Here is a 16,752-nt window from a genome sequence, read left to right on the forward strand (position 1 = left end):
GGGGAAATCACCTAACAGAACTACTTCAGGTTTTAGGCAAAACTAATGTCTTTATAGTTGTTAGGTGGAAATCTCTATTCTAAAAAGAAAAGTTGTTGTTGTTGTTGTTATTGTTGACTATTTGCTGGTGGTTTTGGTCCCAGCTCTTAAATCCACCAAAGTCCCTTGAAGTTTCATCTACAGCACAACCACATTGCCTTTTCACAATGGGCCATTCAGTTAAAAGCCAGAGTCTTTCTCCAACCCTGGTGTACCAAGGTGAAGTCTTACACAGTCAAGGAAGTGATGTTCAGAAACCACTGTCATGCTCTATCGGTCAAAACTAAGTCTCAGCTTCTGCTGTGGTGTCATTTAAGGCCATGGCTTACTGAGAGCATCTTACCAGGTTGCAACTTACTGAGAGGGCTCTCCTAGTGTGGCTATAGACTCACTGAGATGAAATATAGCAGAAATACAGGCATGCCTGCTGGAGAACTGATTGAATGAAATCTGGAGAATGCCTATTGCATTATTTATTTTTTGGACATGCATTCCATGCATTGATGCACAGGACCATGTATGACGGCTTAAAGGGGACGGTAACAGAATGGACTTTACTGTTTACAATTCTAATGCTCTGCCTCTTTCAGATACAGAATGGTCCTGCATGAAATTGAGCATACAGACCCCCGGGGTAGGAAGTGTGTCCCTGAATGCAAACTGCCTTGCAAAAGCGGTGTCCAGGGAGGTAACCCTCCTGATGTCATGGTTTGTATTCTGTGAAGTCAGTATTGTTACCGTAATGAAGATGGTAATTGGACTGGATTTCCATAATTATCCCATCAGCCCTGCCTGTTGCCCTGTGAAAGGCTAAACGCTGAGGGCGACCCAGTTCCTTCTGTCACCGAATTTTTCTCCTCTACCCAAATGAATTTTCTCTTTTTAGGCTTTTCCTGGGAAAGTCAGTTATAATCTGAGATGCCATCTGTCTCTCTGGCCCTAAGCCAAATGATTTCATTAAAAATTGTGACTTTTTTTTTTTTTTTTTTTTTTTGCTTGCAACCTTCTGAGCTTGTGCCGTGGCAGGCAGTGGGGAGCTGGCATGGAGGAATGTCTTGGAAATAGAAGCAGGGGCAAGGATTCGGGTGCTTGTATTTTGGGAAGGATGATTCCAGGAAGCGGCAGGAGGGAGTAGGGAAGTGTGATAGGGAAGAGAGAACGTGATACGGTGTGTGCCGGGAATAGACAGCTTTGGCGCCCACTAAGGCAATCCCACTGGTGACTCCAGAAACCCACAAAGCATGCCCTGCCATCGTATCAGTCAAACAGCGAGGAAGCAGGGGTGCTCACCACCAACTCTCCTCCATGAATGTTGAGGGGACTTCTAGTGCAGACATTTACTATGGTGCCAGGGTGTGCTCTGCTGTTCTTCAAGACTTAAGAGCCTTCAAAGAGTATGGGAAAGTGACTGTCGCTGGGTCTACTGGCGGGTTTTGTGTGTCACCTTGAAACAGCTAGAGTTATCACAGAAGAAGGAGCCTCCCTTGAGGAAATGCCTCCATGAGATATAGCTGTGGGGCATTTTCTCAATTAGTGATCAAAGGTGGGAGGGCCCTTTGTGGGTGGGGCCATCCCTGGGATGGTGGTCCTGGGTTCTATAAGAAAGCAAGCTGAGCAAAACAGTGGAAGCAAGCCAGTAAGGAACACCCCTCCATGGCCTCTGCATCAGCTCCTGCTTCCTGACCTGCTTGAGTTCCAGTCCTGACTTCCTTTGGTGATGAACAGCAGTGTGGAAGTGTAAGCTGAATAAACCCTTTCCTCCCCAACTTGCTTCTTGGTTATGATGTTCATGCAGGAATAGAAACCCTGGCTAAGACACTGGGATGTGGTTGACCGTGGACGGCTAACCGGTGCGTCAGGCACTCAGCTCTGTAAACAGGCGGAAGGGAGGGCTGTGTAAAGCACAGGCCTTTCCTTTCACTGCCCTCCCTGCTTTGCTCATATTAATGTTTGTGCCTTTGCTTATGAAGTGTTTTGATGCCTAGTTTTTTTTTTCCATATTGTTCTCCTCACAGTTTGATGTTGAGGTAACATGAGCCTCAGGAGTAAATTGGCAATCTTGTCTATTTTCAGATGGAGGCAGGGTAGTGTCTCCTCTTAATAAACTCACCAGTATATGGCCTGGGATGTTATATTTGGTAGAGTTTTAAGTAATAACTCAATTTCTATCCATTTATAGTGTCTATTTTTTCTTGAGCTACAGGGTAGCAGCTTCTGTTCCGTAGCTTTTTTATTTCATCTAGGCTATCTAATTTGTGTGTATAGTTTTGCTTATAATATTTCCTTAAAAATTTTTTTGGATTTTTTATACATTTATGGGGATGCTTCCATATATGTTTCTAATGTTGGTAATTTCTGCCTTGTTCCTCCCCACCTTAGTCCATCTGAAGATAAACTCACTAACAAAACTAACCCCTCCTCCTAAAAAACAGATAACCTGGGCTGGGTGGCTGTGACACACACACTTGTGAGGCAAAGGTAGATGGATCTCTGTGAGTTCAAATCCAGCCTGGTCCACAGAGTGAGTTCCCGGACAGCCAGGGCTACACAGAGATGGTGACAACAATAACAACAACAACCGCCACCACAACAACAAACCTTATATCCTGTGGATTCGTAGTCCTGTGTGTTTAGCTTACATGCAATCTGTACTTCTTTAAAAGTTCTTGGAGTGTGCAGCCTAGGAAAAGCAAGTGAGCACTGTGTATGAGTCTGGAACATTCTTGATGTCAAAGCAACAGACCCAATTAAAACATACAAGCCAATCTTACCTTGTATATCCAAATATAAATAATCTTAAAAGGTAGTACATTGATTTTAGTTTTTATAAAATAAAATATATGACATCTTAAAAAATAAGTCAGGACAAACTATTTTAGCATAGTGAGTTGTGTGGCTCTGGAAACCCCAGTCCTTTAGAAGATTTGTTTTCTTGTGTGCATAATAAATTGATCAATATTTCCTCATTTATTTTGTTTTTAAAATATTTGTTAGTAGGTTTGTGTCCACAGTATGTGTCCATGGAGCTCTGAGGACAACTTGTAGGAGTCAATTTTTTGCTTCTCCCACGTGGGTCTCAGGGAACAAGCCCAGCTTGTCAGGCCTGGCAGCAAGGATGGAAAATGGGCCAGCAAGATGGCTCTCCCGGGCAACGGTGACTGGTGCTAAACCTGATGCCCGGTTTTGATCCTAAGAACTAGCATGGTTCTTAGAACTAGCGTGGCTGAGGAAAACCAATTTTTGAGGGACATTCTCTAACTTCCACCATTGCACATGTGCCTCCCAAATAGACAGACAGACAGACAGATGTAAACAAGATTGACAGGAAAGAAGAGCTGATTTTGGTTTACATTTCTAGGCAGCTGGTCCTATCTCTGCAGGAAGCAGAGACATATGAATGATGACATTTAGCACCTTTCTCCTCTGTATTTATCGTGTACCCACCCACGGTGAAAGCGGCAGTTAGGGTGTGCCCTCCCACTTCCGTTAACCCAATCTGAAAGCTCTTCCCTCGCAGGCATGCCCAGAACTCATCTCCTTGGTTATTCTAGACCCTGTCAACTTGAGAGTTGCTCCTGCCCATTACACATGGTATGGGTAGATTGTATGGTAGCCCTGTTTTTGGTGTTTTTTATTTACTTCCATCATTACTCTATTGATTTATATCCCCAGTAGCAATAGATAAGGATTACCCTCCCCAGCCTGCTCACCAGTACTTGTTAGTGTTTTTATTCTTAGTGGTAGCCATTCTGAGACATGGGTCTGTCTAGATGTGGTCTGGGTGTGTATTTCTCTGATGGCTTCGTAGGGCAAATGCTCCTCTTCATGAACTCGCTGCCCCCTTGTGCTTTCTCTGAAACTGTGCCTCGTTCACTGGCCCATGTGTTGTTGATTGGCCTCTTCGTTCTTCCAATGTTTGGCTTTCAAGTTGTTTACATAGTCTGCATGATAAACTTCTGTGAGATAAACAGAAAGGGTTTTCCCCAGTTCTGTGGGTTGCCTTTGGGTCTGCTTTGTGTGCAGGAGATTGTAAGTGACATCTCGTTTGTCAGTTCTTGCCACTGCTGCCCTCGTCACCAGAGTGCCATTCAGAAAGCCTTTGCATATTTTGGTTGGGAAATCAGCATGTTTGTTTACATTTTCAACACATTATTAGGAAGAAAGGAACTTGTATGGGGAATAAAACCTCTCACCCATCAAATACACACGTAAAGTAGCAATGGCCTACTTTATATTTATTTACAGTTTCATAGTATAATGATTTGTCATGTCAAAATAAATTCAACTGGACAGCAAAGCCATTCCAATGAATCAGCTGAGTGAAGGCTCACCAAGAGCTGTCACAGGTTAGTCTCCACAGGATGTGTGGCACCTGGTTTGTTTAAAAAGTTTAGTTCTGTATTTAGACTATTTTGACTCATGCTGAGGGGAAAGTAAAAATGAGGTAATTAAAACAAATTATCATGCGAAGCTTGACACTAGGATGTATTTGGGGGTAGGTATCCTTGGGTGAAGTTGTCACTGCGTGTGCATTTCAGCGCACTTGAGAAAATTGAGATGGCTGTGCTCTCTGCGGACGACTTGGCATCATGGGGTTTCTGCTGTGCTTGCCAGTGCTGGCACGCAGCTGCGGCTGTGCTGTCTTTCTGACTTTCTAAGGCAGGCGGCATGCATGTTTCCCAGTTATTAATACTATACAAGCATTTCCCTGAGCCAAAGTTAGAAGACACCTTGGTCACCTTGAACTTGCTCTTGCATCAGGTCCTGAGACCTAAGCACAGCTAACGCCATGTTAGCACAGCTAACGCCATGTTAGAGGAACCTTTATAACCTCAGAACCCAGCATATAGGTCCCCAAACCTGTCAGAAATGAGGAGAGAGGGAAAAAGTGAGTGAGGGAGAGAGAGGCAGAAGGGGAAGGAGTGAGGGAGGGAAAAAGATAGGGAGAAAGGGAAAGAGAGACAGACAGAGAGGGATAGAGGGATAGAGGAAGGGAGATAGACAGAGGGAGATAGATGGAGGGAGAGAGAGGGGGAGAGGTGGAGAGGGAAGGGGGAGAGGGAAGGATGGGCAGGTGGAGAAGGAGAGGGGGAGAGAGGGGGAGGAGGTAGAGGGGGGGAAGGAGGGGGAAGGGGAGAGAGGGAGAGGGAGAGGGAACGTGATCCATACCCCGGAGTCCAGGAAAGTCCCTCGTGCCCTTTCCTTCCTCTTTGGCTTTTGTGCATTTACTTCTCGCTGACTGTTCCTGCTGACCAAAGGGTGTCAGCAACAATGCTGGTTTTGTGCATAAAAGACAGGAACAGTGAAGCTCCTCACTGGACGATTTGAGCAAGATCCCGGTGCAGCTGCTGCCTTTAAGATTGTCCATGTGGTGGAACTCCGGTGGAACTGCCTAGCGATGCTCCAACCTAGGCTATCGCAGCACTGTCGTGGTCAGAAAGATCTGACAGGAGCAAGGAGCTGTAGGTGTATTTCTAAAAGTCAGTCTCATAGCCTCCTCTCACAGAGAACTCTACCAGTAGTCTATGCAGAAAGCTCTCTCTATCTATATAAATTAACCCAAGGGAAGGATACATATTAACCTGTTTCTAGCACAGAAGTTGACCTGATCAATGCCTAGGAGACTTTTTGTCTCTAAGAACACATAATAAGCCTCCCTTATGTGCTATAGCGCCTCCTATGCATTGTCAATTCTGAACAACTGTATCCACCCTATTGAGACTCAAACTAATTTTTAAAAAACCAAACATAATTCTTGAATGTTTCAAAAGGCAAAATTATACTTTGCTGAGAGCTAGCTAAATACTGTGTTGAATCAACACAGATGAAGCAGTGTGTAGATAGTGCAGTGAGTACCACTGGCAGTCCAGAGGAAGATGTATATAGGTGATATTAGTTCCCATACTATTTATAAGGAACTTGGGTGTTTCTGGTGTTTATTGGCAGTGGGTGGGGGGCAGTCACAGAACCAGTCCCTTTTAGAAGAAAGGGAATTTCAAGATTGAATCAACTAGGTCAGTCTGAATATTTATCTACAGTGTTTTCAAAAATACTGTTTTGCAAAGGCTTCTGGGAGCTATATCAGGACTGACTGGAGGCAAGTTGGAAGGGTGCACATGAAACACTAGGAGTTGATTTTTATGTATAGCTTTTGGGCAAAAGACAGTTCTTTTCCTTCATTCCCACAGTCAAGGTTAGCTGTGATTATAGCTTCATAAATCTCAAGTTAGGGACAACTGGTTTGATTGGCAACTAGAAATTGCCACCAAGCAACCCTTAGAGCTGAGCTAGCAAGTCTTCCCGGGGAGCCTGGCAGCTCCATAGCCTTCTGTGCATGGCCCACCAGGAGAAAGTGATCTTCCAGCAGTGCGTTCACTTCTGAGTGGGAGGTAAGATCTCCACCTTCTTTCTGGGGGGAACAGCTAGGAGTCCACAGGGCATAGATCAGTGGAGCAACTAGGATGGAAGTCTTCCTGCCGCCATTGGCACTGGGGAGCCAGGTGGCTCCACAGCCTTCTGTGCATAGACCCTGCCAGAAGAGAGTCAGTTTCCCAGGAGTACAGACACAGGCTTACAGGCCCACAGGAAGAACAAGCTCCAGCCAGAGACAGCAAGGCCAACTAACACCAGAGATAACCAGATGGCAAAAGGCAAGCACAAGAACCCTACCAACAGAAACCAAGGCTACTTGGCAACATCTGAACCTAGTTCTCCCACCACAGCAAGTCCCGGATACCCTAACACACCAGAAAAGTAAGAGTTAGATTTAAAATCGTATCTCATGTTGCTGATAGAGGGCTTCAAGAAGGACTTAAATAACTCCCTTAAAGAAATACAGGAGAACATGGGTCAACAGGTAAAAGCCCTTGAAGAAGAAATACAATAAAGAAATCTCTCTAAGAAATACAGGAGAACATGGGTCAACAGGCAGAAGTCCTGAAAGAGGAAACACAAAAATCCCTTATAGCATTACAGGAAAACAGAAACAATCAAGTGAAGGAACTGAGCAAAACCATCCAGGATCTAAAAGTGGAAGTAGAAATAATAAAGAAATCACAAAGTGAGACATCTCTGGAGATAGAAAACCTTGGAAAGAATTCAGGAGTCATAGATGCAAGCATCAACGACAGAATACAAGAGATAGAAAAAAGAATCTCAGGTGCTGAAGATACCATAGAAAACACTGACTCAATAGTCAAAGAAAATGCAAAATGCATAAAGCTGATAACTCAAAACATCCAGGAAATCCAGGACACAATGAGAAGACCAAACCTAAGGATTATAGGTATAGAAGAGAGTGAAGATTTACAACTTAACAGGCCAGTAAATATCTTCTATAATTTTGTTAAATTATAGAAGAAAACTTCTCTAACCTAAAGAAAGAGATGCCCATGAACATACAAGAAGCCTACAGAACTCCAAACAGACTGGACCAGACCAGAAATTCCTCCCGTCACATAATAACCAAAACACCAAATGCACTAAACAAAGAATATTAAAAGTAGTAAGGAGAAAAGGTCAAGTAACATATAAAGGCAGGCCTATCAGAATTACACCAGACTTCTCACCAGAGACAATGAAAGCCAGAAGATCCTGGGCAGGTCTCAGACAGACCCTAAGAGAACACAAATGCCAGTCCAGACTACTATACCCAGCAAAATGCTCAATCATCATAGATGGAGAAACCAAGATATTCCATGATAAAACCAAATTTACACAATATCTTCCCACAAATCCAGCCCTACAAAGGATAATAGATGGAAAACTCCAACACAAGGAGGGAAACTACACCATAGAAAAAGCAAGAAAGTAATTTTCCAACAAACCCAAAAGAAGATAACCACACAAACATAAAAATTACATCAAAAACAACAGGAAGCTACAATCACTATTTCTTAATATCTCTTAACATCAATGGACTCAATTCCCCAATAAAAAGACACAGACTAACAGAAATATTTTTCATGTAAATCTTCAATTTTATCAGAAAATGCTTGTAATTCCTCTTTCAATTAATTTAGTAACTTTTTATGTCTACCATTTTATCTGCATTCTTTTTCATGATAATCTTCAAATGTAACATGTTTTTCTATATTTTTCTTCTATTAGAAATGTTTTCCATGTAAATTTCTGATTTTAATCACAAAATGTTTTTAATTCCACCTTCAATTAATTTAGAAAGGTTTTTTATGTCTACCATTTTATCTGTATAATTTTCCATGAAATAGTCAATTTTAACGTGTTTTTTCTGTATATTTCTTGAATTTTATCAGAAATATTTTCCATGTAAATCTTCAACTTTATCAAAATATGTTTATAATTCCACTTTCAATCAACTTAGGAATACTTTTATGCCTGCCATTATTATATCTATATAAAAATTTCCATGATAATCTTCAATTTTTTTCAATGTTTTTCTATATTTTCTACAATTTTATCAGAAATATTTTCCACACAAATCTTCGATTCTATCATAAAATGTTTCTAATTCCTTTTTCAATTAATTTAGCAATGTTTTTCATGTCTACCATTTTACTCTTTAATTTTCCATGACAGTTGTCAATTTTGCTTTTTTCTATATATCTCTTCTATTTTATCAGAAATATTTTCCTTGTAAATCTTCAATTTTATCATAAAATATTTTTACTTCCTTTTTCAATAAAAGAACATGCTTTTCAAAAAAAAGAAAAGAAAAGAAAAAGAAGTTCAGAGGTAAATTTAAATTCCATAATAAAATGTTTTAGAATTTCAGTTAAAAAAAAAAAGAGCTGAGCTAGTGGAACCAAGACACTCAAATACTGACCCATGTCAAAGAGCCAAGGCATAGAGATTTGAAATATGCACAAATCTGGCTGTGTTATTTGGTATATTGGCGTCAATATAAATGGGTTCTTCTACATTTTTGCCACATCAACAAAGTATCAAGAGCATACGGCATGGCCCCAGTTGTCTGCAGAGGGATCTGGTGTGAGTAGAGTGTTGAGTGTGGCACCAGCTCCTTCTTCATGAAGTGCTGACACAATGGCGAGGCTGATGGTTGAAGTAAAGATGACTTAGGGAAGAAGTGACATTCGGTATTCTTTCACAAAATATAGATTTTACTAAGGTTGTTAAGACCTAAAGCCAAGTCAATTGTGTAAAACTGTGATGTACAGAAAGACTGTGCGTAGGATGTAAAGATGTCTCCTTGGGCTACATATGAACCACATGACAGGTTTTGAAGACATGTTGAGGTCCCATGCCTCGAGTTTGGGGATTCTGATCTAACTAGTCTTGGGTGCTTCTTAGGCACCAAGAATATTTGGAGCTTCCCAGATAACTTCAGTGGGCACAGACGGCTGCAAAAATCTTCCCATCCATCCTAGCATTCCACCGAGGGATTACATACAAAACCCCAATCTCATTTTGCATCTTCTCCTGTAGGGAGTCCTGCTATTTCTTATTTGTTCTCAAATTATTCCCATGGCCAATCAAGCCCCTCCACAGCTGGCAGGGATCTACTGCCACCATATGTCACACCATGTGGCTGGGTGTTTTCTCCCCACCCCCCTCTGTTGCTGTCTCCCCAGCTCCTTCCTTTACTCTCAAAACAAGATGGGTGGCCCGTGGCCCGAATGCCTTGGGGAAAATATCAAGTCCCTCCCTCGGCCTGAAGCCAAGCCTGGCTTTCCACAGCATGTAGAGACGATGGGGAACATTCAACTTGCAGGAACAGTGGCATCCCCTGACGTGAAAAAACAAGGGGCCATGATCTGTATGCAGTCCGAAAATCCTTAAAATAGTACCTTAAAATTGTATCTGGCCATTGGTCTTCCCTACAATCACTCCACACACTCTAGTCATTCAACTGCGTCCTTAACTAAGCTCCAAGTGGAGGCATTTGCTTCAGCCCATGGGAGACAGAGGAAAATGGGGCGATGATGGTAGCCGTGGTTTTGAAGGAGGTGATAGATAAGAGACTGGGCGGTTGTGGATATGTGAGGGAAGGCACCCGGAGCGACCACCATGAGCACAGTACAGAGGTGAGTCTACAACTTAGGAAACCCACTGAGGAAAAGCGGGGTTGGAGGAGGCGATTCCTCAGGGTCACACCTCAGTAACAGTCCTTCCAGGTCTCAGTAGCAAGGGTCTATTTCTCACTGTTACACCATGAAGTGAGGACTCTGCTCTATGCTGTTCTGAGCCAGGGTGATGGGTCTTCTACTTCCTGGATTATCCACATCTACTGTGGGAGAGGTTCAAAAATATGAGGAGTGCTTGCTTTTTATTGGCTCCTGTCTGGGAGTGACACATCACTATGGTCATGCTATTGGCCAGAGCTAGCTGCGGGGGGAGGGGGGGCGGGAGGGAGGTAAGTATCCGCCAGGGACCTTGAGTGAAAGCTTTCAGTGGGGGACAGACTGTTAGAAGTGCGGTTGTGAGGAAGCTGAGAATACTTGCTCCCTTGCCTGGAAGAGCCGTTCTGCTTTCTGCTTTTCAGACACGTCCTTTACAAAAAAGGCACGATCTCTATATCCTCTCTGCTTTGGAAGAAATCTGTCATGGATTCCAAAGTGTACCCCGCCGCCCATCGCTGGCCTTTCGGTATTGGAAGGGAAATGCAGATCGAGGGTTTTTCACTGGTTAGCGACTTGGCTGAGGTCTAAGCTCAGGCTTACTCTGTCGGGAAGAAACCCGTTGTGCTCACCCTCACATGAATTCTGAACCCACTTGTCAATGAATTGGCTCCCCATATAATGGGCAGAGAAATGGGATCCCCTTACAGAGTGTTTTCCTCTCCTCCCTGCAGAGCCTTCGGGAGGCAGGCATAAAAGCTTGTCGTGGACAGACAGACGCAGTGAGAAAAAGAAAAGCCATAGAAAGAATTAGGGATGGGGTGAGGAGATGTCTCAGTGGGCGAAGGAACTTATCTCTCTCTACACATGGCAACCTGAGGTTGATCCCTGGGACACACATACAAAGAACAGGTTCCTTTACATTGTCCTCTGACCTTCATACATATGTCATGGCATGTATGATGGCCAAAAGGATGAGTGCGGTGTAGCAACATACGCTGAAAGAGATGTCAGGTAACTTTTACAGTACATTGTCGACAAGATTCTCTTTTCTTAGCATCAACTACTTTTATTCATCTCTTCTTGTGTTTATGAATTAATCTTTATGCATAAATGCACATAGTAAGTATAGTATATGTAATGTTTGGCACTATTTTTGGTCTCAGGCATCCGCTAGAGTTATTTGAATGTGTTCCCCGTGAGTCAGAGGACATTAATGTTGCTGAGGGCAGGATGTGGGAGTAAAGAGGGAAGTGCATGCCCATGTGTGTGTGTGTGTGTGTGTGTTTGTGTGCGTGTGCCTGCATGTGTGAGAGAGGGAGTGAATGAGTGTGTGTGTGATATGTGTGTGTATGTGTGTGTGAGTGTGCATGAGTGTGTGTGATGTGTGTGAGTATGTGTGCGTGTGTGGTGTGTGTATGTGTGTGTATGAGTGTGTGAGTATGTGTGAAAGTGTGCATGAGTGAGTGTATGTGGTGTGTGTATGTGTGTGGTGTGTGTGTATATATGTCTGTGAGTGTGTATGAATGAGTATGTGTGGTGTGTGTATGTGTGTGTGAGTGTGTGTATAAGTAAGTGTGTGTGTGGTGTGTGTGTGAGTGTGTGTGATATGTGTGTCTGTGAGAGTATTACGTGGGTGAGTGTGTATGTGTATGGTGTGTGTGTGTGCATGTGTGCACACCACTCCAGCACCCTGTTATCAGCAGGATCTAGTGTAGAAACCAGACCTCGGCGGACGGACAGTTCACCTCTGTCTATTCCACCTCACACCTCCAGGATCCAAGAACATCAGAACAGTAAATCAAAGTCCCAGAGCTCCTGGGACAGACAGACGAGTTAACATGGGAAATACTGTGATCGATCCTGGTAAAGTGAGTCCTGGCTGCTTTGACTGTTCTTGCTTTGCATGGAGAGGCTACTACTGATGTGAGCTGTGTGTACACGCACCAGGACTTTTGAAAGTTTAAATGCTAAGTATTGGCTTCTTCCTGAGGATTATTTTTTTTTTTTTTTGGTTTTTGGTTTTTGGGTTTTTTTGTTTGTTTGTTTGTTTGTTTGGGTTTTTTTTTCTCACACTTCCATTAGCAACCAGTTCTTTTCGATATGGATTTAGTGTTTCCACCTTGGTGCACAGAGCGAATATGTTCCTTCATGCAAGCAACAAATACTGAATGGAGGGGAAAGAAGTCCCCTACGTTAAGAAGAAGCAGAGATAACTGTTGATGAGAAAAAGATTCCCCACATGCAACCCACTGACAGCGGCACAACCACGCACCTTGGCTGTGGCACTCCTAACTGTCTCTCCTTAAAAGATAGATGTGTATCAGTAACTGTCCCTCTGCGTGTCAGAGAGACCCACTGCCCCTGGGAACTGAGTGTAGGTAAGAGCCTATGCCTGCTTCTTCAAGATACAGCTGTGTGAGTCAGAGGTGCTGTACTGCTAGTTACAGGGTTTCCATGGCAACCCCATCCTTCCTGAATAGCAGCGCTAAGTGGTGACCTTGAAACAACACCCCTCAGAGAGTGATCCTCAGCCCAAAGAGTTGGCTCCCCATTAGGCTTCGGTTCTGAGGGAACTGAAAATACAGCTCCCCAGCAGATCTCCACGGCCCACCTCTTCCCTATGACCTAAGTAAACCTCACTTGTTTTACATCTTAATTCCATTTTTTCTTGGTAGAAGCAGCTACAAATATTTTGCCCACAGGAAAGAAATGTTTCTGTAAATCACTTCTAGAAAAATCAGGCCAAGGTCATCAAACATAGGAACTAGAAAGCATGGCAGTTTTTAGACAACTGGGAGAGCATATTCTAGAAAACTGGAAGGAGGAGCCACGTTCTTCAGGGTGTGGCCTGCTCCATGATTTCCATGTTGCAGGAAGAGGATAGGTAGAGTCGGCGTAACATCGATCTCAGAGTCTTGTGGGCCGTAGATTCTTCACAGAAGTGTTATAGGAGGAAAACTAGGCATTAAGCTTTGTGTTGACAAAGAATTTTCACAAAAATTTCTTTTCTTTCAGGGAAATGGGTGCTAGTCTTCTTGGGTGTGTATTTTCTTTTGAGAGGGATACTTTAGGTAATACTATCTTGGAATTCATTTGTAGCCATCAGCCTCCAACTGGAAATAAAACAACAGACAAGGCCATCAGGTCACCTGGTGCCTTTGATGAATGGCATGTGATCTTACCTTCACCAGAGCTCAGTAACTCAGTGAGACTTTCCGTCGCTGTCAGCAGCAGACATATCCCTGGTTGGTACTCCTCTCGACCATGACCACTGGAAGATTCCAAGTTGACTGAAAACTGGATCTGAGACTCTCACATGAACCCGCACTAGGGGCTCACAAAAGCTATTCTTTAGATAAATCAAAAAGATATTTTCAAAGCCTAAGATTCCATAAAAATATAAATATTTATCACTACTATCCACTAGCGGGAAACTGGAAGGGATTCAACTTAGACCACAGTTAATTAATCTGCTTTGACTTGTCCATATGGTGTTCGCACTAGCTGCTAGCATGCTCCTGGCTGGGGAGTGATCGTGCTGTGGGCGGATACAGCTGCTTTCCAGGCTCACAGCTCAGTGCTTTGCAATGCTTCTTCTTGCTTTAAATGCATTTCAAGGTAAATGATTTCACCACCTACTTGCCGAATGGATAGAATGAGCTTAGACATGTTTGACAGTTTCCCAGGATGCACAAAAAACAGGAGGGGTTGAATTTACCTCAGCCTGCTTTCAGACACCATGATGTTTTTAACTGATGTTCCCAGAAAAAAATATCTGCACCTCATGAGATGGTTCATGGTTAAAGCATACACCCTGTAAGCATGAGTGCTAGTTTGTTTCTAAACCATGTGCAAAGGCTCAATAGCAATGGAGGCCACTTATCATCTCAGCAGTAGAGAGCCGGAAGCAGAGGCATCCCTAGAGCCAGCCAGACTAGCCAGAACTGATGAGCTCTGGGTTCAGTGACAGAGCCTGCCTCCATTCAGTTAGCAAAGGAAGAAGCAATCAAGGAAGATACTCTATGAAAGTTTAGAATTTCCACATAAGGTGCAGGTTTCTAAGCGTGTGCGCCTGCGTGATGGCCCTGTCTATCATTTTATTTCCAGTTGGAGGCTGATGGCTACAACACACACACACACACACACACACACACACACAAACACACACACAGGAGGAGAAAGTGGAGGGAGAGAGGAGAAAGGGAAAGGGAGGGAGAGGGAGGGAGGCAGAGAGGGAGAGAAGAAGAGGTGAAAGAAGAAGGAGAGGAGAGAAAAGCAAAACAAAGAAAAATAACATTTATATTATTATTTCTACAAGGGCAGTTGACGAACTCAAACTTTAAATTGTGAAAGAACCGGAATGTTCCATGTCCAGAATTATCTTGAGATGTCTTAGCTCTCTAAACAGCCTAATTCTGTATGTGAACTAACACCCATATGCCTATAAACAAACCTATCAAACTCTGAGTCACCAAGCTGGACTTCAGTGGAGTCATTATTTGGCTGCTCTGTCATAGATGCCTTATTTTGGGTGAATATGTATTTATTCATGATTCCAAAATGACACAACAAATTGGTACTGACATTGGAGCACAACAGTTCACCAAGGAGGTATAGGTAATCCTCATTTTAGATCCACTGCTGTCGAGGAAGGAATTTCTTTAGTAGGGTAGCCAAGGTTGCCTTTAGGTGCAGATCATACATGGTGACTGAAAATCTCACCTTGAATTGCAGCTTTCTTGGTTCTCAACTAATATGTGGACTATCTGGGCCTGAGTAGGTGCTAGGTCCAGGTGAGCCTTGGTGTCTGGAAGTCCCCAGGAGCATCCACAACATCACATTTAGTAGGTGGTATGCCTTCTTACTAGGCGTGGCCTTGATGTGAATAGTTGAATATCTCACTAAGGCCTGGCCACAAGACTATCAGTGTTTAAGTTGTAGGGTGGAGTGGAATGCGTGTCTGTGGAGCACACTCAGGAGCAAGGCTGTTGGCAACTGCTGCTCAATGTTAAGTCAAGGTAGTAATGACAAAGGTTACAGTAGGAGCCATAGCCCAATCCCTAGGTCTCCAGTTCTGTCTGTTCCTGCCTTATTTATATTGCCCCACCCGGCTTTGGGGGAGAGGAGAAGGAATGGATGTGGTGGGACTGATGAGTCCGAGGCTAGCTTGGGGGACCTGAACAGAGATCCCGGACTTCAAGCTTAAAGAGGTATCTTTGGATTTGGACAAGTAATGGAAACAACCACAGAGATATGTCTGTTAAATCAGCAAGCTCAGGGCATGGGTGTTACATTTCAATGTTGCCATATCAGACTTCAGACAGATACTAACTCCAAACCCTGAGGTGACAAATTGGGTGTTTTAATGATGGGTGCTGTTGGCAGAGAGTGACACACTGCAACCCCAGTTGGAGTGGCTGCCTTAGCCAAAGCAACATCATCATACATGTCAGCTCTTCTTTGTCATTACTGTTGAAAACTGAGCACCAGGCAGGCATAGAGTCATTAGAATATGGGGAGTTATTGCTTTAAGAACACTTCCTATGTAGCAGGTGCAGGAAAGAGTGGGGCTGTCTTAGTTACTGTTGTACTGCTGTGAAGGGACACCGTGACCAAGGCAACTCTTAAGAAGGAGAGCATTCAAGTAGGGGCTTGCTTACAGTTTCAAAGGGTTAGTTTATGATCATCATGTTGGGTAGCAGACAGGCGTGATGCTGAAGAAGCAGCTGAGAGCTTCATATCTGATCTGAAAGCAGCAAGAGCTTTAGAAACCTCAGTGCCCACCCCCTATGACACACCTCCTCCAACAAGGCCACACCTCCTAATCCTTCCCAAATAATCCACTAACTGGGAACAAAGCATGCAAATGTAAGTCTATGTGAGCCTGCTGTCACTCAGACCACCACAGGAGGAATGAATGAATGTGAATGAATGAATGTAGGCAGTAATTACATAGAAAAACTTGAAATCCAGCTAGACTTTTATTGTCTATTTTTTGAATGTTATACAAAATGTAACAGAAGGAACATGACTTGCAATTTAATTTAAAATTGTTTCTGTTCAAACTGTTGGGCTACTTGCAATGTGCCTTTGACATGCAAATCATTTCTCTCAAAGTTCACTAAAACTCACTCTAGACACCAAGAGAAAAGCGTTTAGTGCTAGTCTTTCTCCTTGAGAAAGAATTGTGGTTATTAAGACAAATACAATGTTCATCATTTAAAAGTAAGATATGGAAGGGAGACGTCCTCTGCTTTTTCTTCCCAATGTAAGTAATGGTTATTGAATGGCTGCTTCATCTGAACTCTGACAAGTGTTCATGGAAAGGGCTAATTCATGTGACCCCCCGATCTTAAGGGGCTCCCAGTCCGGAGAAGGAAATGGAGGCATACATAGACCCTACAGTATATAACATGTTTGAAAACATACTTTTGCCTGAGAATAATCAGTGAAGCTTCATGAAATGAATCTTGAGGGGTCCATGGGCTATTTGCAGGAGGAAGAGGAGGAGGAAGAAGAAGAGGAGGAAGAAGAAGAAGAGGAGGAGGAAGAGGAGGACGTAAGTTCAGGGCTGACATGGTTTTAGTCTCGGCATCTTCATTGCCATCCTCTGATCTTGAGCTTGCCTTTTGGCATACTTTGGAAAAGCAGCACA

The sequence above is a fragment of the Apodemus sylvaticus genome, chromosome 14 (assembly GCF_947179515.1).
Source record: "Apodemus sylvaticus chromosome 14, mApoSyl1.1, whole genome shotgun sequence".
Classification (NCBI taxonomy): Eukaryota; Metazoa; Chordata; class Mammalia; order Rodentia; family Muridae; genus Apodemus; species Apodemus sylvaticus.